This window comes from Malaya genurostris, chromosome 1 (assembly GCF_030247185.1).
Source record: "Malaya genurostris strain Urasoe2022 chromosome 1, Malgen_1.1, whole genome shotgun sequence".
Lineage (NCBI taxonomy): Eukaryota > Metazoa > Arthropoda > Insecta > Diptera > Culicidae > Malaya > Malaya genurostris.
Window position 1 is genome coordinate 115,085,425 of NC_080570.1, and position 25,788 is coordinate 115,111,212.

At 36.9% G+C, this 25,788-nt stretch overlaps 1 protein-coding gene across 1 annotated transcript in view; it reads right to left on the reverse strand.

Moving 5' to 3' along the window:
• LOC131425455 (calponin homology domain-containing protein DDB_G0272472-like) overlaps positions 1 to 24,226 on the reverse strand; it is a 163,548-nt gene extending 139,322 nt beyond the window's left edge. The window contains exon 1 of the mRNA XM_058587399.1: positions 23,534 to 24,226. The gene's annotated coding sequence lies outside the window, so the exon portion shown is untranslated. The remainder of the gene's footprint in view (positions 1 to 23,533) is intronic.
• Between the last annotated feature and the right edge of the window lie 1,562 nt (positions 24,227 to 25,788).

Here is a 25,788-nt window from a genome sequence, read left to right on the forward strand (position 1 = left end):
TTCGCGCAAGGACGACGATTTTGAGGTAGTCAGGCACATATCTTCAACTGAATGCGTATAAAAGGGGAACCGTGGTCAAAAATCGATCATTTCTTTTCGTGCGTTCGATGGAAGCAGACGTCGTGGGAGTGGAATCATCAACCAGCAGCGACGGACCAAATTGAGTTCCTCAATTTGGTCCTTGTGAATGCTAGAACCGAATCCCTACAGCATATTGATAATTTCTTTCAATAAATTATGCAAATCCGAAATGAAATAATCGACAATAAAATTCTGTATGCGGCTATTTTTATAGCCGTTAGGACCGCCCATTAGTGAAAAAGCTACAAACGAAATCACATAAAAGGAAATCTCTTAACAAAAATTCAATCAGTTTGGATTCAATCACCACTGCGAGCAGATGTGTTTTGTGTCGTCTGCACGCTTTCGACAACAGCGATTACGTCACAGTTGCCAGTCATTAGCAGTGGGAAAAAACAACGGTGGAGAGCATTGCACAATATCAGCCGTTCTAATGGCTCTAAAAGTTTTCTAAAGAACTATTAGGATTTGTTGTTCGCAAATCGTAGGGAAATATCCTCAGTTTACTGCAAATCAAGAACAGTTTGCTTAGATTTGTGCACTTTTCGCTGTGTGAAATTCACAGTAATCGAGATCAAGTGAAGCCTTTTTTTGCAAAAAATGTTTTAGAGTTTAATGTCGTAGAGAATTACGCAATTTGACTCTTCTGAATGCTGGAAACGAATCCCTACAGCATATTGATAGTTTCTTTCAATAAATTATGCAAATCCGAAATTAAATAATCGACAATAAAATTCTGTATGCGGCTATTTTTATAGCCGTTAGGACCGCCCATTAGTGAAAAAGCTACAAACGAAATCACATAAAAGGAAATCTCTTAACAAAAATTCAATCAGTTTGGATTCAATCGCCACTGCGAGCAGAGGTGTTTTGTGTCGTCTGCACGCTTTCGACAAGAGCGATTACGTCACAGCTGCCAGTCATTAGCATTGGGAAAAAACAACGGTGGAGAGCATTGCACAATATCAGCCGTTCTAATGGCTCTAAAAGTTTTCTAAAGAACTATTAGGATTTGTTGTTCGCAAATCGTAGGGAAATATCCTCAGTTTACTGCAAATCAAGAACATTTTGCTTAGATTTGTGCACTTTTCGCTGTGTGAAATTCATAGTAATCGAGATCAAGTGAAGCCTTTTTTTTGCGAAAAATGTTCCAGAGTTTAATGTCGTAGAGAATTACGCAATTTGACTCTTCTGAATGCTGGAAACGAATCCCTACAGCATATTGATAGTTTCTTTCAATAAAATATGCAAATCCGAAATGAAATAATCGACATTAAAATTCTGTATGCGGCTATTTTTATAGCCGTTAGGACCGCCCATTAGTGAAAAAGCTACAAACGAAATCAGGTAGAAACAAGCCTCTCAACAAAACTTGAGTCAGTTTGGATTGTATCGCCACTGCGAGCAGATGTGTTTTGTGTCGTCTGCACGCTTTCGACAAGAGCGATTACGTCACAGCTGCCAGTCATTAGCATTGGGAAAAAAAACATCGGTGGAGAGCATTGCACAATATCAGCCGTTCTAATGGCTCTAAAAGTTTTCTAAAGAACTATTAGGATTTGTTGTTTGCAAATCGTAGGGAAATATCCTCAGTTTACTGCAAATCAAGAATAGTTTGCTTAGATTTGTGCACTTTTCGCTGTGTGAAATTCACAGTAATCGAGATCAAGTGAAGCTTTCTTTGTTTTTGCGAAAAATGTGAAAAAGGGGAATGCGTGCATAATTCATACAATTGATATTCGGAAGTGTTAAGGAGCATGTCAGTTGTTTTCGTATTCACGACATCCAGTTATGTCTCTGACATTACCCACCCGCCTTTTTATTTTCTCACAACAGTGACCACGCTCTTATGTAACAGACTGTACAAGCCAGTTGTCGTATGTTCGAAACCCGATCTGGGAGGATTCTTAGTTTCTGTACGATCACTAGCACCAGTCATGCAATGGTTCTGTACGCTAAGAATCGGCTGCGAGGTCTGTTGAAACAGAAGGTCAAAATCCACAACAGGAATGTATCTTAATGCTCACTTCATACCGGTACACCTTGTGCTAGTTTTTAGGTATATTTAGTAAATTTGGATGAAATTTTCCACGCTGCTTTATTTTGCACCGTTTTTGCTATTTCTTAAAATTTTTGCAATCATTTTAAATTTTGTATTTTTTTTTCAAATTTAGTTATTTTTTCAAGTATTTGCAATTTGGATCGACTTTTGCTATTAATGGCACTTTCAGTATTTTAGCTTTGTACACAGTGGAGTGTTAGATATTACTTTTGCATTGTATGCTAGTTTAGCTTGTTTTACCGGTTGTGCAAGTTTCGTTAGTTTTGTTAGTTGCATTAGTATTGCCAATTTTGCTATTAGTACTATTTTTTGGTATTTCGACCATATGATTTTTGCTTTACCTTCTTTATGTAAATATTCTATGTATTTTGAATACGCAATTTGTTTTTTTTATGGTCAAAGTTTGTTGATTTTTTTCCAACAACTCCCTCAGAATTGACTTTTGCATTTCACTACATTTGAATTATTTTGAAACGACCATGATGATTCTATTACATTACACTCCGAATCACAGACCAACATTTAATATTAATGTCATCTTGATAGTGGTACCACACAGTACACCATATCCTTAAAGGGCCTCGTGACCAGAGCACAATGTTGCAGCATCGATAACCTGTTTAAATGGGCGCCGTTGACCTCATCGTTTGCACATCTCGGTATGTTTTCCTTGGAATCAATGTTTTTTTTTTGAATTTTTAACTGGCTTTTCATTCGTTTCGGGATTAAACATCGAAGCCTACGACTGCAACAGATCCTGCTGCTGCTATAACGATTTATTTATTATGGCATACATTATGACCCAGAGGATTATTCTAAATATGGAAGAAATTAAATTGGCTTGTCTGTACTTTGTTGTTTGTCTTCTTTTCGGTCAAGTTCTTCCTCTTGTCCGTTGACTGAAAGTTTACCCTGCACCGGCGCCCAGAATATTGCAGGTTCAGTGAAGGATAAATGTCAGATCGAACGATTTGTGTCAGCAGTCTTGATCAGTGCCAATTTGGCGAATTCGTCGGGTACTTCAAAGTAGATTTGCGTACGATGTTATTTTGTCACGGAGCGACTAATGGATTGTGTATTCGATTGAATGGATTGTGTGGTTGTGGGGAACGTACGAAAATGGAACACGTAGGCGTGGTACTCGAGCCTCGCTCAATCGTTAGTTTTTTTTTCCAAATCTGTGTCCTGTTGGAAAGTAATTCAAATAACATGATATTGTTATTAACTCTCCATGAGTGACATTCATAGACTAGTAGACTTAATTTTATTGAAAAGAGTTCATTTTTGCCAACCTAACGATTATGCACTGAACCATGAAATAATGTGTGATTTACGGTGTAAAATGCATTTGCTTTAGAAACTCCACACAGTAAAGAGCCCTCAAGATAAGGGTCATTTCGGCACACACGAGCGGTGGTTGAATGACACCTGCTCAATGCTGGTAAGGCCAAGATCAACACTGTGATACGAGTATCTAGTAGTTCTTCCGGCTTTTATATCAAAAGAGCATATACTGTCCTCTCCGTTCTACCGGACCACGGAAGCTGCTTCCCTTGAACGCATTTGAGTTCACGTAAAAAATGCTACCGATCCCTTCCTCTTTTGCATTGTTTTTAGCACGGGTTTTTAATCCAATATTGACTGTGTGCGCATCGTAATTAATGCTGGCCTGTTCGGTGATTTGTTTTTCACATTCTGTAAATCCTTGCCAGTGTTTTCTTCTTGGAACTTGCTCGAGTGCCAAGTTTCTTCACACGAACGACACTTATGGGGATATTACCTCAAATCCAATATCCGAGAAATACTACGGGACAGGAGAGACAACTGAGGGGTACCGGTTTCACATTGAGAGACCCCATTTAGCCATCTATGGTTTCAATTCCTTAAAAGGGAAGCGGTTTGCCTGAATGGTATTAACCAATAACAACTACATTGGTAGCCCCTCCGATCTACTCAACTCAGCCAGTCATAGCTTCGTCTGGGGATCTACGCGCGGTGTGAAACATGTTTTTTCCGCGAGTCGCTGGACGAATGTGAAATGAAAAGTAACCCCGATGACGGATTTAGAGAGAAGCACAGACACACTACGCACCGCCTGAACCCTCCGGGACAAGCGACATTGCCATCGAAGGCGCTTCTGGATTTGGGCAAATATTTTGAATTGATTTCTACTGCCTAGCGAAGTGCGATCACATGTAGTTTTGTTCTGTGTTTGGTGGTGTCAGGTTAGTTGTTATGCAAATCGATTGAGTACTTAAATATTATTTTATCGTTAAAACAACATATTTTTCCTTCATTGAAAATTTAATTACTATTTCATCCTTTCTATGTAGAGTAAAATTTACGTTACTATAGTTCAGTTCTTTTTTGGGTACGTACATGTAGTTTCTTACATCTTTGCAGTAGGTTTTGTTTACGAGTATAAAAAATAAATGTCGCAGCGTTTATGGTCTAAAAAAACTATGAGGGCAGCCCTATGGAGTAATTCTAACTGTTGACGTAGGAATAAATCACTCCTAACATTTGTTTTGAATATTCCGGCAGCAGAATCCATAGAGAATTATTTGCATCTATGCGAAAAAAAATTGAAAATAATTCTTTGAGAATTTAGGATGCCCTGGATGGACCGTTTAGTTAGTTGGTGGTTACGATGAAAGGAGCTGATCAGGTTCATTCTGCACTCCCTAATAGAGGTCATCCTGCGGTTGTCTCGAATACAAATAAACAGCAGAATTTCGATGAAAATGTTTCTCATGCGAAGCTAACTGCGCACAAAACAAACCCACGAGCGATTCAGTTGCTGATGTGCATAGCTACCTTCTCAACGGCATAACGGACCGAAAAAAGTGTAAATTGATTCGAATTTCATCACGGATCTATAACGGAATTCTTTTGAAAAACCTTTGTCTCTTGTGCGAAGCTAACGGCGCTAACGCGAAATAAACCCGCATAATGTCCGTTTGCTGGTGTTCACAACAACTTTTTCTACGGCATTTTCGAACTGTACAGAGTGCAAATCGGTTCGATACTGATTCTTGTTTTAAGAGTTCGATTTTTTTAAATGCGAACACATACACATTACTTTACGGTTCAATGCATAGGGCGCTAGTCTTACAAGTCAGCTCCGACCTGGAAGGATTTTTAGTTTCAGAAGTATCGTAGTACTTGCCATGCAATGATTCTGTATACTATGAATCGTCTGTAAAGTCTGTTGTAACAGAAAGGCCAAATTCCATAAAACAAATGTAATGCCAGGACTTTGCTTTTGTTATTAATTGACTTTTCCTCCTCCGATTATTTTCAAATATATAGTGTCTCCTTATTGTCTTATCTCCACTGTAATTGTTGAAACACAAATTTGAACAGAAACCCAATCCTTTCGTGGGATCACTATGAAATACAATTTTTTTTCAGACTGCTGTTAGGGTTATGTATCTGCTTCTTTACCACCTTCATATTTAAATGTGTTTGCTCTTTTTGAGTTGTGCTCAAACTTTCCCTCCTTCTCATATCGCGCTATTCCATAATTTGACAACGACAATACCTCCGTTTATAACAATACTTAAAAAACGTTGATCGGACTCGGTTTTGTACAATTCAAATAATGATATGTTTATAATTTCTCGTTGCGCCATTTTGAGTATATATTATAAAACGAATAAACTGAAACATATGTGGATATGTAGATAATAGGTAACAGAAAATAATCGCCTTATTTGAGGAAACATATCTTAAACAATCTTTTTTACTAATGTGGGGTTTATGTTACGACATTAAGCAGTCTTGAACTCAATGTTATACACATCATTTCTAACGAGCAACATACGGAGAGAAAAGATGAAAATGCATGAAACGGCGAAAAATTAAAATTTTGTGGAAAAGTATTCCCCAATGGCTTTTCTTTTACTTTCCTCAGAACGATACTTTTACATAAAATGTTAAATTTTCTCTGTTTCATGTATTTTTATCATTTCTCTCCGTCTTTTGCTCGTTAGTGGTAATGTGTATAAAATCTTTTCTGCCTTTCTCCTAAAGAAAGGTTGTGTAATAACTGAGCCAAACCCGTCATTTGAACCGAGGCCTGGACAGCCGACTGTTATATGCTGTTCCAATCCGTCTGCTGAGATCAGTAAATGTGTGTATATGTGTATATTTCATTGTCAAATTCATATGACTTATTTGAAGTACCATCTTTCAAAAGAGTATGTGTGATATATAATGACATTTCGATTAGTCAGAAAAAAGTGACGCTACTTTCAAGTGAAGCTTTGATTTTCAAAACAATGGATTCAAAACAATTTCGCGTGTTAATTTACCATTGCTTCTTGATGAAAAAAATTATAGACACCGATTATGGTGAACTTTCTGGTCATCCAATTGAGGCGGTTACTATAGAAAAGTCATAAATTGAACTTGCGTGAGATAACTGAGGCCGTAAAGATATTAGAAGCTAGTGTGTTTACAATTATGCATGAACCATGAGAAAGCTCTTTTCAAAGTGGATGCCGCGTTTGTTCACAGTCGATCGAAAACAAGAACGCGTAGATGATTCAGAGCAGTATTTGACCAGATAAACAAGTAATAAATCATTTTTGGCATCGATATATGACAATGGATGAAACATGGATCCACATCTTCACTCTGAAATCAAAACGGTTATTCTCTTAGTGGACTGCAGCCGGTGAACCACGTCCAAAGCGTCCAAAGGCACTGCAGTCTGGCTATTTGCTGATCTCATAAAAATGCTCAACGGCGAGAAAGTCAACTTAAAAAAAGCAATTGCTGAATGTGAAGCTTATTTGGAGGCAAAAGACAATTTCTTCTACAAGCACGGCAACGGGAAGTTTGAGAAGCATTGGAATGATTATATTGCTTTTGAAGGAGATTAAATTGATAAATAAAGTCGATTTTTAATGAAAAACAATGCTTTTCTCAGTTAGTCTCAGAAGACTTATTTAGAGATGTGAGAACTTTTCTTGGATATGGCTGAACAGAATTTAACAAATATAGATTCAAATGAAAGGCCTTGTGATTTCATGCAGTTTAATTCGGATCCTATTTCCGGTTAAGAAATTACAGATGACATAACTTAATTCGATTTGATGATGACTTTTTTAAAAGTCGTGACAAAACAGTCACTAAACTATTTAATTTATAGACTTCAATGTGCACAAAAAAATAATATTTTGTGGCAAGTAGCATAGTAATGAATATATACTGAAATCTGATCTGAAATACAATGAACCTTATCATTGAAAATGTCAAGGACAAGGTATTTGAAAAGAACATATCTCGCCTGCAGACGATCGCAGACGAGTAATTCAACCACGGCATGAAAGCTCTTTTGAAGTAGTTTAATATGTAAGTAGTTTCATCTGCACCTTCCTGCGCCTTTTGATAATAGACAAGTTAGAATTTTATTTAAAAAAAATGAAAAATTGCTATATTTCATTAAACTGAAATGATAGCAGCATAGTATGTTCGAGAAAGTTGTGTAGTTTTTAAAGATGAAAAACTTTGTATAACATGAAAAACTCATATAAATTGAAAATATATATGTTTTCTTACAAAAACTGGTTTTTGGACACCCTTTTCAGAAAATACATTATATCTTGAATTACACTCAAGTTACAGGAATAGTACCTTTAGCAAACTTGTTTGAAATAACTTTCTGCACAACTTTGTCGAAGTAACTTAGCTCCTATGTTGGCCCTGAGCTAAAATAAAATGTTTATCTCACTTTTAGGGGGATTAATCACATGAATAAAATTAGCCAAAAGATGGCGTCTATCATTCTGAGCAACTTTGCTGAAGATACTGTACCTCAAAAACCACGACCCTATGAGTTATCAATTAAGAGCGTGAAATTGCGCTTTTGAACCACTGTGCATTGTAGACTAGCAGGCGTACCTTCTTGCGAACGTTTCTCATTAAATTCCGTATTTCTTGGCGACAAGTTTTGACACTTTTTCCAATCTTTTTCGAACTGTTGAATGGTTTCGGCTGCCGAGATATGTTTCCTAAGATGTGCCTTCGTTAATGCCTAATATTCCTCAATTGGTCGAAGTTGTGGGCAATTTGGTGGATTCATGTCTTTTGGGACGAAAGTGACATTTTTAGTAATATACCATTCTACCGTTGATTTCGGGTAGTGGCAAGAAGCAAGATCTGGCCAGAAGACAACAGGATCCTTGTGGCTTCGAATCATGGGTAGAAATCGTTTTTGTAAACATTCCTTGATGTATATTTCGCTGTTCATTGAAGCAGTGGTGATGGAGGGTTTCGAAATCTTACCGCAGCTACAAATTGCTTGCCACACCATAGCTTTCTTACAAAAATTTTCGACTTCAATCGATGTCTCGGACTGGTTTAACATTTGCCCTTCTCGCACCGTATAATATTGTGGTCCCGGCAAGGGTTTGTAATCGAGTTTCACGTTCGTTTCGTCGTCCATGATTAAGCAGTTCAAATTTCCAGAAAGAATCGTATTGTACAGCTTTCGAACCCTCGGCCTGATCGATGCTTCTTGTTTCGGGCTACGTTTTGGTTGTTTCTGCTTCTTATAGGTTCGAAGATTCAAACGTTCTTTAGCACGAAGAACAGTCTTCGAAGTGCCCACTTCTTTGGCCATATCCCGAACTGAAACCTCCTTCTTTTGCTCGAACGCCTTCAGTATACGTTTAACCAACTGAGGGTTAGCAGGACCTTTTTTTCGACCCGTTTTCGGTTTATCCTCAAAGGTGTTATCCACACCGAACTTCCTGATTGCATTTCGCACGACTTTTTCACTTACTTCTTTTTATTTTTGCTATCTTTCAGTGACAGCCGCGCTCTGTGCACCATTTGTACACAATTATTCGACGTTGTTCTGCTGAAAGTCCACGCATCTCGAAATAAACTAATGAAAACGAATAAACAACTGCACAAGTGGTTAGAGAAGAGTGTAAACAACAGGACGCAGCCCTAAATATAGACAGATTCTGAACCATTGCGAAATGGCAGCGGTTTTTGGTTGCGTCCATACTTTCTGGGACAGTCTTTAACAGGGTTATTAGTAAAAAACATGTTTTATTCAGCGGGTGTTCTTTCATAAATGATCATGTAAAGTGCTACAATTGCCTTGAAAATCATTCCCAAATTTTTCTAGATTATAGATCTTGTAAGCAGATGACCAATTGACCACACTCCAGTTATACCGGTCCCCAATTATTGGAGTAAAAACTCTAAAATAGTCGATTGTCATAAACTTGGCTTGTCATAAACTTCAGATGAAAGGTCTTATAGCACTTAAAACAAATTTTGAACTGTTTGGGGTTTGGGCAGTTAGTGAAATGAAACTAAACCGTTTTTAAAATAAATTAAGTTTCCTTAAATTCTACTATGAAGAATTTTTACTATTTCGTAAACAGACTTCTAAACTGATACACTGATGATGAGTGCAAATAGCATTCGAAATATTAGTATCTGTCTGTCTTTATTGCGTTAGTATTATAACGAAATAGTCAAAATTCTTCATAGTGGAATTTAAGCGAACTAAATTTTTTTCAAAAACGGTTTAAATTTTGAACTTCATGCAGATCCGAATTTCTATGATGATGAATGTTAAAAATAGCATACCGTTGTTTAAAGTGAAAATGGAAATATTGTAGGAACTCTTCGGGACAGTGCTGAAAACTCTTCCAATTCATAAGCCTTGTCAAACTAATTTTGACTATATCGATCCCTAGTTTCCGGTTCCGGAAGAAGCAGAAATAGTGGTCCAATATTCCCAAACGGAGCAGATATGGGTGAACCGATCTTTACAAACTTAGGTTTAAATATAAGGTATTATGGTCCCATACAAAATGTCTGAATTTGATCCGGACCCGACTTCCGGTTGATAGCGGATAATAGCGATATAAATAACCATATTTAAATAGATAGTAATCTAAATATATTGATGGAAACCTATTAAGCAGGCAGTTATCGAATATTTAAGGTTTTTACCAACTTTTATAAGGGGAAGCATTATTGTGCGGCATGAAGAGCGGCGATGCAAAACACGTAAAAAAACTAATATGGAAGAAAACTAATCCGAATCACGAATTGTTCTAGTTTTTTAGACATTACAACTATCTTACTGGCTATACCAAAGTCAAAGTAATAGTTCATTTTACTATCATGGCTAATTTTGGCATTATTTTATTATTGAAATGGTAAAATATTGCTTCAACTCGGTATACGCCCAAGCCTCCGTTCAAGTAAACTTTTTTTACGTTACCTCTTTTTACGATATTTGAGGTGGTTCTGAAATGTGTACAGGAGGAAGGAGCAAGTGAAAAAGCCGTGCGAAATGTAATCAGGAAGTTCGATGAGAATAACACATTTGAGGATAAACCGAAAACGGGTCGAAAAATGGTCCTGCTAACCCTCAGTTAGATAAACGTATACTGAAGGCGTTCGAGCAAAAGAAGGAGGTTTCTGTTCGGGATGTGGCCAAAAAAGTGGGCACTTCGGAGTCAAATGTTCTTCGTGCTAAAGAACGTTTGAATCTTCGAACCTATAAAAAGCAGAAACAACCAAAACGTAGTCCGAAACAAGAAGCATCGATCAGGCCGAGGGTTCGAAAGCTGTACAATACGATTCTTGCTGGAAATTTGATCTGCATAATCATGGACGACGATGCCTACGTGTAACTCGATTACAAATCCTTGCCGGGACCACAATATTATACGGTGCGAGAAGGGCAAGTGTTAAACCAGTCCGAGACATCGATTGAAGTCGAAAAATTTTGTAAGAAAGCTATGGTCCGGCAAGTAATTTGTAGCTGCGGTAAGATTTCGAAACCCTTCATCACCACTGTTCCAATAAACAGCGAAATATACATCAAGCAATGTTTACAAAAACGACTTCTACCCATGATTCGAAGCCACAAGGATCCTGTTGTCTTCTGGCAAGATCTTGCTTCTTGCCACTACTCGAAATCAACGGTAGAATGGTATACTACCAAAAATGTCACTCTCGTACCAAAAGACATGAATCCACCAAATTGCCCACAACTTCGACCAATTGAGGAATTTTGAGCATTAACGAAGGCACATCTTAGGAAACATGTCTCGGCAGCCGAAACCATTCAACAGTTCGAAAAAGATTGAAAAAAAGTGTCTAAGCTTGTCGCCAAGATGTCTGTACGGATTTTAATGAGGAACGTTCGCAGGAGATGCACCAGCCAGTCTACAATGGCAGAGTAGCAAATGTTGAGAATAATATTCTGTTGTTGTAGTCTAATATTATCAGTATATCGAATAAAATTTGAATATCTAACACTTGTGAATTATTTACAGCGAAATCAAAGTGCGTCAATACTTTCTGGGACAGTCTTAATTGTTTTTATTCATTTGGTATGCATCAACAAAAGAAATACATTTTTTCGAAACTGTCAATCGTGTTCCGCCAAAGATATTTGAAATATGTTTTAAGTTTAGACACTGTATTCGACATTTCAAGGTTACTGTTTTATTGTTTTGGTATTGGAAAACCTCAATTAGGTATTACTCTGCTCATGTTGGTGACAATTTTAAGTATTCTGCTTAGCTCTTAATTCAACCTCACGAACCATAAAAACGAAAAAAAATTTCCAGTCGTCGAGTGAATATTTTTATAACATTCTGATTCAAAAATGTTAAAATTTGTTGTGTAGTTATTGTAAAGAAAATGAATTTATGCTGTAAAGGTTCCAGCTGCAGCGAATCCGAAAGGATTTTTTTTCAAATGTATAAACCCTTTTACGTTATAATCTTAAGAAAACACAGATGAAATTGCGATGTAAGCCGCCCGCTGCCATCGCCAGTAAAATTTAATTTATTTATCGTGCTCACACTTTGCTCTGTGATGGCCGGGGCAGACCAGACGCGCTCAAATATATAATAACCGAAATGACCATTTTAGACCATAATTGAAGCGAACTCCACTCCCGCTATATGCGCTCTGAAGGCAGTCTGCTGCGACAACGTGACACTTTAATAAATAAACATCTTGTGCCCAATGACCAAATTCGGGGGTCGTGTCATATATATTTGTTTATGAATGTTTCAATAAATCTTCTCCTAAAATTGTGCCACAATTTATTCGAGTGCAGTGCGATATGAATAATGTATGAAGTGGGTCAGTCTGCATCGCATGTTCTCACTGGTGGGAGATGCCATTGTTCCAAAGGAGATGACATTTCGAATCACATGATTACATAATACAATTTGCGAATGGCGACGCTGTGCGTACGTGACGAGTGTTATTGCGATGTTGGTATTTGGAGAATAACATTCAAAATTTTAATTTATGCCTCATTAAATTTACGCGAACACTTTTTTAGGTCGACTATTTCAAACAGATTTTAGTTATGAAGTTCGAAATTGCACACTTTTGTTCAAATAATTTTACATATAAGTTATGCATCCTGAAATAATGTATGATAGAGAGCCAATCCAATAGTAGAATTAAAACAGGTTTCCATTTCATGAGTCATCTTCATAAGATAACCTTGCAACAGTGCGAAAATGTGCATTCTCTTGACAAACTGTAAGCAACAGGCCTATTGAAATAATAAAGACCACCCAGATTGACACGCAAGATAAACCGTCGATTGTAAATGAAAACATATTCCACCATAACCAGAGATCTGGCAGCTAGCGTCGAGTCAGATTAGCGCCTTTCCTCTGATTTCCGTAACACAGAACACCCCTACAATCTGATCGGCGCGAACCAGAAACGACAGTTGACAGACTGGAGCCGGTGGATGACGTTATACGAGTATATCATTTAAGATGTACGACGTGATGGGGCTTCCGTAATCTCAGTGATAAATTGCTCACTAGACTGTTTTGGACAGTTACATTGTTTGTTTAAACATTCGACTTTGCTCGTTCCAATACATATTTACAATTGTTTGGACTTTGACAAATGATCAACTCATTCATTGAATTGTTTAATGTTTGTTTTCGTCGCTAAAAAAATGACACCAAACTTGAGCTCCTGGTACTTAACTTATTATTTTGAGGTACGACATGCTTCTTTATATTTTCACAGAGTGTTATTTTTTAAACACCTCAGCCAAGCCACAGACTATACACAATATAAAAACAATTTCTCTGTTAGTAGTATAAAAAACAAATAAAATATAATGTGTAAATATGTAGAAAATATATAAAAAAATACATATGAATTAAAAGAATCTAACACAGCTGAAAAGTATTTTTCGTACACCATAACACCGGGCCTGAGTGCACGAAAAAGCTTTTCTGCCTGTGGCTGCTTGAAAAACTAATTAGGCACACATCCCGGAGTTTTGAATAAACGGCAGCTTTTTTGCTTGCATTGTTCGGAAATGAGTATCGCTTAAAATCACAAAACCCACGCTTGCAATATTCATCCGCTGAGCAAGCTGCCATAATCCGGCGACTGGTAATCAACACTCGATGTGTACTACGCATGTGCCTCGATCAATAAATTTACCGAGTTTAATCGTTTAATTATCATTTCCTCCCGAATGACTGACATCAGCAATCCACTAGATAATAATGGAGCGCTGGTATTACATATGCCCCTGGCAATTCTTTATTGTCGGTTTATTCGTAGCCGTGAAGCTTAATTTTGCGATTACCATATGGTCAATGTTCCAAGTATTTATTGAGACCTTTCCATTAAGTGATACAATGCCTGCGAAATTGATGTGTACTATTCGTAGTTGACCCCGATACAAACTTCAACACATTAGCAAATGTGCAGAACGGCTTGAATTACAAATCTAAGCTACATTTCCATTAATAGTTTTACGGTTTATTGTCATCTAACAAACTCCACTTAACAAAACGTGTTTAATCTGAATAGTAAATAATCAACACAATTCTGCATGCAGTTTTAACGGTAGTTAGGATTTGTCTGCAAAATATCGCAAAATTCATGGGTAAATATCAATATGTACTTTTCACACTAATGGCGAGTATTTTGTGTAGTATTTATAGTAATCATGTTGGTGTTAGATAATTATTGACAACAACCACTGTCCAGTTGACAGCAGTAAACCAACTGACCGTTGCAAATGACTGAATGATTTCGATAACAATAAGCTAAGTAGCATTCGATGAAGGTTCAATTGGAGCATGCAGAACAACATATGTCACGTCATTCCATGTGCACGGTGCGAATTAATAGCGTCTGGCTTACCCATTGTCAAGTGCATGTTAAAATGCATTCAATTTGCATTCGAACTTCGGATGTTATTCATCGAGGGAGACGACTAATAATAATAAAGAGGAAATGATAGACTCGAGTGGGCAGAGCGTACTCGACAATGTTCGGTGTCTTGTCTAGTCTGATGGCAGCTTTGTCACCGAGCAAACATCTAATCTGTCAACCTGACAAGCGGGGTCAACGGACCGGTCTCGGTATTTATCTGGTGGAAAATTGCATTAGGCTTCGATTTAACAGAAGGCCATTTAATGCATTCCTCTATCAAATATGAATTGATTTGTAGGATCTGGTGGATTGAAAATGTTTATATTTCTTTAATTATAATACTTTTGCTTAGCATTGTTTACACTTAATTCGTTTCAAGTCACTTAGAGCATAAGAACTAGAATTCATGGTAAGTCGATGCCTTTCACGCAGCCCACCTGGGTTCCATTTTCCAACCCCACACATAGGGTCGAAAAGTTTTTCTAGCCCGAAGAGGTGAATGACCTTAAGGTTAAAACCTCTATAATCAAAAACAAAAAAGGTGGGTGGGTAATGTCAGAGACATAACTGGATGTCGTGAATACGAAAACAACTGACATGTTCCCTTAACACTTCCGAATATCAATCAGTTGATCAATTGTATGAATTATGCAAGCATTCCCCTTCATCTGGGTTTCACAAAGTTAGATTTTAATAAATGGTTTTTTGGCTCTCTATCTGAAATAGTCATAATGTGGAATTCTTGACGATTCCGTCTTTCAATTCCGGTACTATAGAATTAAAACTGTTTAAAATTTAAAGCCATAATTCAAAATCCTTGTTATTGTTTATTGAAATAATTCCAGATGCTAATTTGAGCTCATTTTTGGTACCAATATATTCATTTTTATTTGATCATAGCTCTCTATCTGAAATAGTCATAATTTCTCGATTACGTCACTTGTACGATTACATCTCCGAAACTTGATGTGTCAGCCAGATAATATCTTCGAAATTTACGTCACTTATGCCATTATATCCCCGGAACCGTAAGTCACACCATTTGAACTTCAAACCTGTTTCATGAACCAATAGTAGTTTCCGAACGAGCCTAACTTTGTTGAAATCGGTTCAGCCATCTACGAGAAATTAGGTGGTAAAAAAACAACGCGTTTTGCCGTTAACGTCACTTATACCATTATATCTCCGGAACCAGTTGTCACAGTCATTTGATCTTCGAACTTGAGCAATGGCCGAATAGTAGCTTTCAAACGAGTTGTTGGAAATTGGTCAGCCATCTTCGAAAAAAATGAGCGGTAAAAATATTTGTTAAAAGCTACACACATTTATACCTACATACATACGCACACACACATTTTCCGATCTCGTCGAGCTGAGTTGAATAGTACATAACACACTATGGGTCTCCGAGGCTCCGTTCAAATATCGTTTTTTTTAGTAATTCTATTACCTTTGTATAGAGAAAGGCAAAACACATACCAAGTCATCTGTTTTGCCTATATTGTATTGAAAGGCTATGCAATCGCTGTGAAAACCGATTTTAAAACCGAAGCCCAGAGGGACACAATATGTCTGTGCGTGTATGTGACGAATAATGTAACTCAATTTTCTCAGAGATGGCTGACCGATTTTCACAAACTCTGATTCAAATGAAAGGTCTTATGGTTCCATATAATGCTATCAAATTTTATCCCGATCCGACTTCCGGTTCCGAAACTACAGAGTAATACGCACCAAAAAAAGAAAAAAAAAGGCGGGTGGGTAATGTCAGAGACATAACTGGATGTCGTGAATACGAAAACAACTGACATGTTCCTTAACACCTCCGAATATCAATTAGTTGATCAATTGTATGAATTATGCAAGCATTCCCCTTTTACACATTTTCAGCAAAAACAAAGTAAGCTTCACTTGATCTCGATTACTGTGAATTTCATACAGCGAAAAGTGCAAAAATCTAACCAAACTGTTTTAGATTTGCACTAAACTGAGGATATTTACCTTCGATTTGAGAAAAACAATTCCAAATAGTTCTTTAAAAAAACTTTTAGAGCCATTAGAACGGCTAATTTTGTGTGATACTCTTCACCGTTGTTTTTGCACCAATGAAAATGACTGGCAGCTGTGACGTAATCGCTCTTGTCGGTAGCGAAACTAGCTTTGCAAACGACACAAATTACATCTGCTCGCAGTGGCGATAGAATCCAAACTGATTCAATTTCCGTTAGGAGCTTTCTTTTTACGTGATTTCGGTTGTAGCTTTTTCACTAATGGGCGGTCCTAACGGCTATAAAAATAGTTGCATACAGAATTTTAATGGGAATTAAGGATTCGTTTCATTCAGAAGGACCAAATTGTGGAACTAACTACGATATTAAACACTTTTCGGAACATTTTCTCAAACGATTTGTTTTACAGCAGCAGATATTTTGTTTTCTTCCTCAGAACGCGTTCTGATTGGCTGGTGTTGACATGGGTCAAATGAGACAGGTTTTTTAATAGTGTACTATTGAAATACTTCAATGCTTTTTCTATACACGCTTAAGATGAAAAATTTCGATTCTAATGGTAGTTAGATTATATAAATCCTTTCACAGATCACTGAGCTATGAGCTTCAAAAATACGAGAAAGGCAAACGCTCCTTGTGAATTATCCTCTTTGATACTCGTTTATACCAAAAATTTTCAGAAAAGTTTAATTTTGAAATATTTGAGATTATGTCACACAACTGATAATTTAATCATAAAATTGTGATCATATTTCCGATGGCATGTAGCAAAAATTATGTTTATTCGTTAGATACAAAAAAGAGATATTCACGATCAACAACTTATCACTCTCTCAGAAGGTAAATTTTGAAAAGACACCACATTGTAAAGTAAGTCGAATTCACGACAAAAGGTATAATCCATCCTTCTGTGTTGCTACTTTGATATTGAGCAGGACCTATTGTGATGGCCGAACGAATCGGTGTCCATGGCTTCGGATACTGGGAGTACCAGCAATATCGGTTGAATACTCCCTAGTAATGGAAACTACTTCGATTTTTCAGATAAAATTTCATCTGGGTTACACAAAGTTAGATTTCAATAAATGGTTTTTTTGGTTTAATAGGTTGCTGTGGAATTCTTGGCGATTCCGTCTTTCGGTTCCGGTACTATAGAATTAAAAGTGTTTAAAATTTAAAGCCAATATCAACGTTTTTATGATCCTAATATGGAATAGTTGAGGACCTTTCAAAGAAAATAAAGCATATAATCACTGAACAAATAAAACCATATTCTAAATCCTTCTCGAAAGATTCTGTACTGGTCCTCAGAAAGCAGGTTCAGCTCTCAAAGAAGGAAATCAAACACTCCCTGCAAACGGTGGATAAGATCAACTTTTCCAATTTTGTTAGTCCTATTGAAATCTCACACAATTACGAGTATAACACAAGTATTGTCTCAAGATGATCATCATTAGCAAACTAGAAAACACTAAGGCTCCTAAGAGTTTGAATAATTTTATTTAAAATAATCCGATCCTTGCAAAGTGTGTTGAATATTTATTCTAAAGCTTAGAGGATCCAACAGAAGCATCCAAATTATGCTTTTTTTCAGATGAGTTTTCATTGTGCTGTTTTTGATAACAGCTAAGAAAATTCTAATACTTTCTGATTGATTTAAAACTGCTGTTAAACCCTTAAAAAACGTTGGACGAGACATGGGTATGTTGGCCTAGTTTCCAATGGATTGTTCAACATAGTACCTCTATGGGACAATAAATTGTTTCAACACTTTGACTGATGATTTCGCTTAAACGCAAAATTGGGTGTTGTCTCCTACTTTTTACTTGCTGAATAAAAAATCATGATGCTAACAATTGTTACTCATATTTTGGCTAATAATATTTTTCCCGGTTTTTCACTAAAATTTCCGGATTTTTCCTGGTTTTCCCGATCACTTGCCACCTTGTTAGTTCGTTTATAATCTTCTGATCTGATCAGATAATTGTGATTAGTTTTAAAGAAAACAGTTCCAATAATTAAAATTAGACCATCACATCAAAATGAATAAAAACTGGAATCATTGTATTCTCACTTCAAATTTTACAATATCGTGCTGTTTTGCAAATGTTCGCTGACCCTCGGTCATGCTTAGTGAAAATGTAGAAGATTTTTTAAAAAAATTCCAAAAATAATCAAAAGAGGCCAATACCAGCGAAACACTCTTACAAAATGACTCAGACCTCATCGCAACAATCCTTCTAAACGATCGTGATGTCACAATTCCCGACATGTGTATGCACATGATTTCCGTAACCATAGCAAAAGATATGCTTAAAAATTACCATACAATCCGAACAAGTAAAGTTCCACCGCACGAAACCCGGCAGCCATACGTCGGTGCCAGTACCTTGTCCTGTCGTGAAACTTTGATCGACCTTGAACTCAAAAAGAACTCCTCTGGATGGCCCTGATATTGTAGTGGAATTTACATTGTGAGGCCCGTTTGGAGTGATAAACTCCATCACCATATTTCTAAAACTATTGTATTGTAGTAAAATTGCTTCGTTTTAGAACAGATGGCCGGAGACGATTTTTTTTCTGCATCATGGACCTTCTCCACATACATCTCGTGGATTACGTGTTTGTTTTCAATTGGGGTGTGCGGGCATCGCGGGTTATTTCTCTTTCGTTCTCGTATTTGCCAGTGTGTTTATTGAAGCTTGTATTGTGATTTTTATTTTTTGCTTTACAACGATGCATACGATGCAACGAATCGTCACACTTCGTCAAAATTTATTTAGCCTGTTTATGTGTTTATGACCAAATTTAAGTATAATTAATACAGAACGGTTAACGGAGTTTTTTTGGCGTTTCTCATATAGATAGGTTATGCAATCACTCCAAAACTCGACTAGTCACAAGTGACGAGGAAGCCCATTCGATTCAGCTCATCGGTGTTTTCAATAACTTTATCCTCAAAGATGACTGAATCAATTTTTACAAAGTTACAAAGTATGTTTTTTTGAAAACTGCAGAAGTCTATCGTTAGTCATACTATGCACATGAACATATCTTACGTATAGTAGAAAATCATGTGCCCGCGTTCCAGCACGGTGTCCTTGAACAACACGTGGTAGAGCTCCCCAGCTCAGATCGGAACAAACCCGTGCAAATAGCGAGCTACGTGGTTCAATGCTACAATACAACCAACACGAAGCAATGGGTAGAAGTCAAACCAAAGAAAGCTCTCTCATTACAAACACATGGCGATGACTCACACCGTCCGGTATGCTGTAGCTCGGAAAGGTCTTTATCAAGTTCCAAAATACCATTCGTTCTCGGCGAGAAAAAATCGTCCGCGACATGAATTATTTATACCGTTGATAGTGGCCTCTGTCCGAATCTCAGAACGTACACCGCGTAAATCACGCTTTTCGGGGTCTACCACATTTCTCCAACTGATTCATCGCTTCGAAATGTTTGCTGTATTGACTATCTTCTATCATTTCGTTCATTACTTTTCAGGTTCCACCCAGCTTTAAATTCTTTTATCTAAGCAATTAATCTTCTCGGCATGCTCATGGTTCCACATGGATTATTGCGTTTACTGATCGTTATACACTTTTGTTTGGTAACTCTTAGTTCGTTTCTAATTTTCAGAGGTCATTGAGAATTATATGCTTTTACTTTCTCTCTCATCAACCATGACAGGGTATTGACTCTTGCTCTGTATGCTTCAATTGTATTGCATCTTCGTATCTAATTTTCTGATGCGTTTTCGATTGACTTCTTGTTCTAATAAATCCCAGTGAGTAGTTCCATGACACATACTTTATTTCCGTGAAATTTACACCATTTATTTGCGTGAAAAGAAGAACCTTTTTTATTCTACCCAGCGGTGTAATGATACCTATCTCAAAAGCGTACGTCGGTTTCGGAATTACAGAATTATATGGGCTAAAAATTGCAAACAATATTTATTAAATTTTCTCAAAGATGGCTAAGTCGATTTTATCAAACTTGAAATGATTGAATTTTATCTTGATACGACTTCTGATTCTGGAATTACAGGGTGATAAAGGAAATATCTCAATTTCACCAGCATTTTTACATACATGGCGACGTAAAAGCGAATGAAGCTTATTTTGTTAGTTGATGTTTAGTTTTAACTTACAAAAAAGTAACGCTTCGCAATGCCTGTAACATACAAAAAAGTAACGCATGTAACGCTTCCTAACACCCAAAACTTATTTAAAGTGACCCATGTAATGCTTGTAACAGTAACGATTGTAACGCTTTAATAAAAGTAACTCATATAACGCTTCGTAACGCCTTTAACTTTCAAAAAAGAAACGCTTCGTAACGCTCCATAACGCCTGTTAGTGACTAAAGAAGTAACGCATCTAACGCTTCCTAACACCCAAAACTCATAAAAAGTAGCTGAGCGGAAACATGTATTGGAGAAGCCAAATGAATGAAAAACTAACAGAAAAAATGATTTATTGGAAAAAGATACGCTCAGAGACAGGACTCGAACCTGCGCTCTTATGCATTCCGTGCATACGCGCTTCCATTTCGCCACTCTGAATCTTGTTTTAATCACTCTAAAACGCCAGACAGACACCGTAGCACGTAGTTATAGCACTTAGTTATGGCGGCTTTACGTCAAACCAACTAAAAATTAATAAATCGTCATAAAAAGTAGCCCATGCAACGTTTGTAACTTACAAAGCTTCGTAACGCCATAACTCACAAAAAAGTAACGCATATAACGCTTCGTAACGCACATAACTCACAAAAAAGTAACGTAGTAACGCTTCGTAACGCCTATAACTTACTAAAAAGTAACTTCATGATTCACAAAAAAGTAACATACCCCTAACGCCATAACCTAATATAAAGTAACACCAATGACTCACAAAAAATAACGTATGTAACACATCGTAACTCGTTTACCGCACGAATCCAACCCTTATAACGGTTTTTACCATTCATAATTTCCACAAAATAACTCGTAAAATCATCGTATGTAACGCTTTCTAGCTTCTTTAACTTTAGGTAACGCTTCCCATCTCACAATACTTTCGAGTGAAACGTTTCGTCAAATGGAACATTTTTCCATATTAGGGACGGGTATAGCGTGATGGGTAAGTCGATGCCTTTTACGCAACCCGCCTGGGTTCGATTTACAACCCCGCAGTTTCTAGCCCGAAGCGGCGAATGACCTTAAGGTCAAAACAAACCTCTATAATTAAAACAAAAAAAAATTCCGTAGTACCTTTACTCAGTTGACTCAGATAGGCCTAAAAAACTTCATAACCTAACATATAGCTTCCAAAACTTAACTACTATTTTATCACTAAATTTCTGTTTGAGCTGTTAGTAGAATATTCTCACTAATAGTACTGTTGTTGTACCGTTGAATTCCACTATATCAAGTCATTACACTCTCACAAAGTCACTATTTTCACGAAAGTGTATTAAATATTTTATGTATTATTATTATTATTGTCATTTAGTATACTCGGGTTTCATTATCCATTTTATGTGGTTAGGACTCTGTTCTGCTTCGTAGGGCCTGCCGCTGCGTGCTTTGGCGGTAGTGGAGTTTTTACCATCACGTAACTCTCAAAACCTCTATCTCACGGTGTGTGTAGCAACTATCCTTAACAGGAAGGGAAGTATCGTTAACAGGATGAAAAGTCCCGAGCTTTATACAGAAAAGACGTGAATTGTTACGAACCGTGTATATTTTTTATTAAGAACAAGCCTCTAGATGGCCCAATACCAAATTTCATGAGAATCTATCCACTAGTGTTTGAATAATAGCTGATTGTGTCAGACGAGTTCTAGTTTTCATCAACCTATGGAAAAAGATGCATTAGCGCATTTATGCATAAAAGCAACGGTAAAATTGAATGATTTGCGGTACTAATTGGTCCACCATCCCCCGTATTCTCTAGACCTGGCCCCCAGTGACTATTCTCTATATCCAAAGGTTTCTCCATGAAAAGTAAATTCTTTAGTATCGCTCTAGATGGAGATTACACTGGAGAAAAAAGAAAGTTTTTACACTAAAAATCGACTTTTTCTTTGTTAGGCCCGGGATCTCTCATTCCATGTAGTAGGTAATAAATCTCAAAAATTATGTTTTTTTCGCTTTTTCAGGGTACATACCCGTTTTCACTTTTTTTACGTTTAGTCTGCGACTCATAAGTACAGAGTAGTTTAAATAGAAGTGCTTAGTGCGAACTTAACCGCTCAATTTGAACCGCTAAGCAGACGTAAAATTAACGTAATTTGTGTTGGAAAGTTTTGCTTTTCAAAAGCTAACAGCATATCAAAATCATTTTTCAAAAACTAACAAGCATATCAATTGATGAATGGATGAGCTCAAATCAGTGAAAATTGCAAGTACAGATGATGATTTCGATTAGTTCTAAGCTCGGGTAGCGAACTGCTCAGTTTACAATAAGCAGTTTTATTTGAACTGCTCTGCACTGACGAGTCAAATCAAATTTGGTAATGGTTTCCGGTTCCTGAAATCCCATAGCAAGTGGTTAAAAAATTCTACAATGGAAATTACATCCATTTCGCATCTATACCTGAATGAGAAAAGCATCATTACACCTAAGTGTATTAAAACAAATGATACCTCCCTCTATAGAAACGATGTATAATTTCTAGGAAAACTAAATTTTGATCGGAGCCCCGGAGCACCCTAATGTTGTGAACCTTTCGGCTCAGCTCGACGAGATCGTAAAATTTTTGTATATCTATCTGTTCAATTTACTTGTATAACAAACCCAATCTTAGGCTCGATTAAAAGCTAATTTAAGGTCATTTATCAAGCAAACAAAACAAAACCTTCCGGTTCCGGAGATGTAATCGTATGAGTGACATAACCACCAAACCGCATCTTTCAAATTCGCATAATTTCTATACTTGGGCTTTTGGAAGCTGAAAAGAGGTCAGTTATAGAGTTACCGGAAACTTTCTTGATCACTAGTAGTAACAAGTGTCGAACTAACATTCCTTCATTTTTTCAGTTTTTCTAAAGCTACACTTTTGGCGAATTTCAATAATTTAAATCGTAACCACTGCTCGAACAGATCGATACGATGATAAAAAAATGAAGTTTGTTTTAGACATGGACTGCTGTGATGAAATCAACTGTAACTGTACTTACCACAAAAAGAAACGATTTTATAGCAGTTCATTAATGAAAGTTGTTTTTAATCAGTTTAAATCATCTGTTATTCTAAAGTATTACATGTACACTTTCTATGTCACTATTCACTTGAAACTCCATGCTTGTGTAAACACAACAGGCTTCTAACAAAGCAGATTCTACATTACATAACGCACCACTCGTGTTAGAACCACCTGAGTAATCATCAACAATTATTCAGTTGAACTAACAGAACACGAACGTAAAACTGCGAACTTGTACCGAATACTTTGCTATTCAATTTACCCAACTAAACCTATCTAACATTGCACAAGCCGGCCGAGCCTAGCCGAGAAACCACAAAAGGTGATCTTTCGGTGACTTTGTTGTTGCTATACTGCGACTACGACACACGCTGGGTATTATTTTACCAATGCGAGATGTAGATATCACATTTAACTCGATCATAACATCACTAGAAGGCACACAGTTTCTTCACTACGTTTATCGGTTTGTTTGCTTTCTCGTCCAAACAACGTAATTAAATTAAAGAAAACTTACACAGTAGTATTTCCCTTTCATCAAAATATTTCTCAAATCAAACAAAACTGATTATTGAACAAATCTGTTTCCCGCAAAACCCTACTCTACAGTAGCGAGTTGTAAACGATTTTCCGCTGATAAACTGCTTAATACCGACAATACGTTTAAAGACGATGACAAGCAGAATGAGACTGCGCCTAGTCGTGCTCCAGTAAGGGTGGCACCCGGCTGATCTAATTGATAGAGGGCAACACTTCTACCAGGGCAATAGAAAAGCATCTTCCCGCATGGTTTTGAGACAAACCCGCACTGTAATTCGTGCATGGAAACAAAAAGTACTACTAGACCAATAAGGGATAACAATTTAATACTACGTTAAGGCGTTATGGTCTTTCAAGATATGATGCAGATATTTTGCATAAATTAAAACTCAATTTTTAAGTGTTCAATCGCATTTCAGCAAGTGCGGGTATCAAAGAAAGTATCAACACTTTGATTTGACACTTTGATTCAGATGCTGCTCGGCTACCGTAACGTTGACATTATGAAATATTATTGTTGAAAAGAACTGCAGTAGTGTTATATAGTCTGAGTGCGTCTTTAGTCGACATATTAGAATAAATTTCTTTGAATCGCCTTCAGCATTTTGTTTTCGTTCAACTCACAGCATTTGTGGTTGAACGTAAAAGAAGTACGAGTTCCAAGTTCCATTTTATGCCCTGTTGTTTTACCATCTAATCTTTATTTAATCTATTTCCGCTATTTCCGGATTATCAATAACGTCATACTCGTCATATATTTCAATGACATTGGTTTGCCGGCAACCGATCTGACCTGAGTGGAACCAAAGATCATCGTTAATCTTAATCCTCCTAGTGGATTGATAAAACTTTTCATTCGCCACTCATAAAGACTTTTCTTCATTGAGCTCATTTTGGAAATAGGTAGGTTGATCCAATAATTTCCAGATTGATTTGGGTAATTTACAAAAGTGTGCTCTAACACTTACGTCGTTTATTCGGAAACATTCTCGAGATTGACGAAGGACTGCTGTCGACAAGGGGCAGATCACTTTAAAAATAATCATTTATTTTGGAACATTGTTCTACTAATAAATTATCCATTTCAGATATAGTTAAATCTTTGTAAAATGCTTTGGATTCTGAAAAGAAACGAAACTTACCATTTCTCCAGTTTTCAACACAGTTGACAGTTATTTCCACGAGCAAAATTCCGACAAATCGGTTGCTTCTCGTTTGGCGAACGGCGCACAAAATAAATCTGTCACATGCTTGTGTACCCTTCCCTACAACGCTAACGTTCCGCACCGAGTCGTGGTTGGACGTAATTAATGTATATCAGGAATTCCAATTAACCTTTTGCTAGATTCTATGTAGAGACACTGAAAATGGTTTGGAACTAAATAATTTGACCGTAATTGCGGATTATAACACTATCACAACCCTCAGAACTGTCAATTTGTAAATGTATACTATCCGTTGTGTTCATACTTTAATGAATATTCCACACTTGTTTAAAGCGAAAGCCGCACTGCGTTCTAACGGCTACGAAAATACCGACGTATAGAATTTTAAGGTTGACTACTTCATTTCGAATTAATTTTTTTTCATTTTTTGGGCCGATTTAATGTATTTTTTCTGTTACTCGCACGCAAACGACCAGCAGCTGAATGATGTAATCGCGGGATTCAGACTTACAGGTGGTATTTT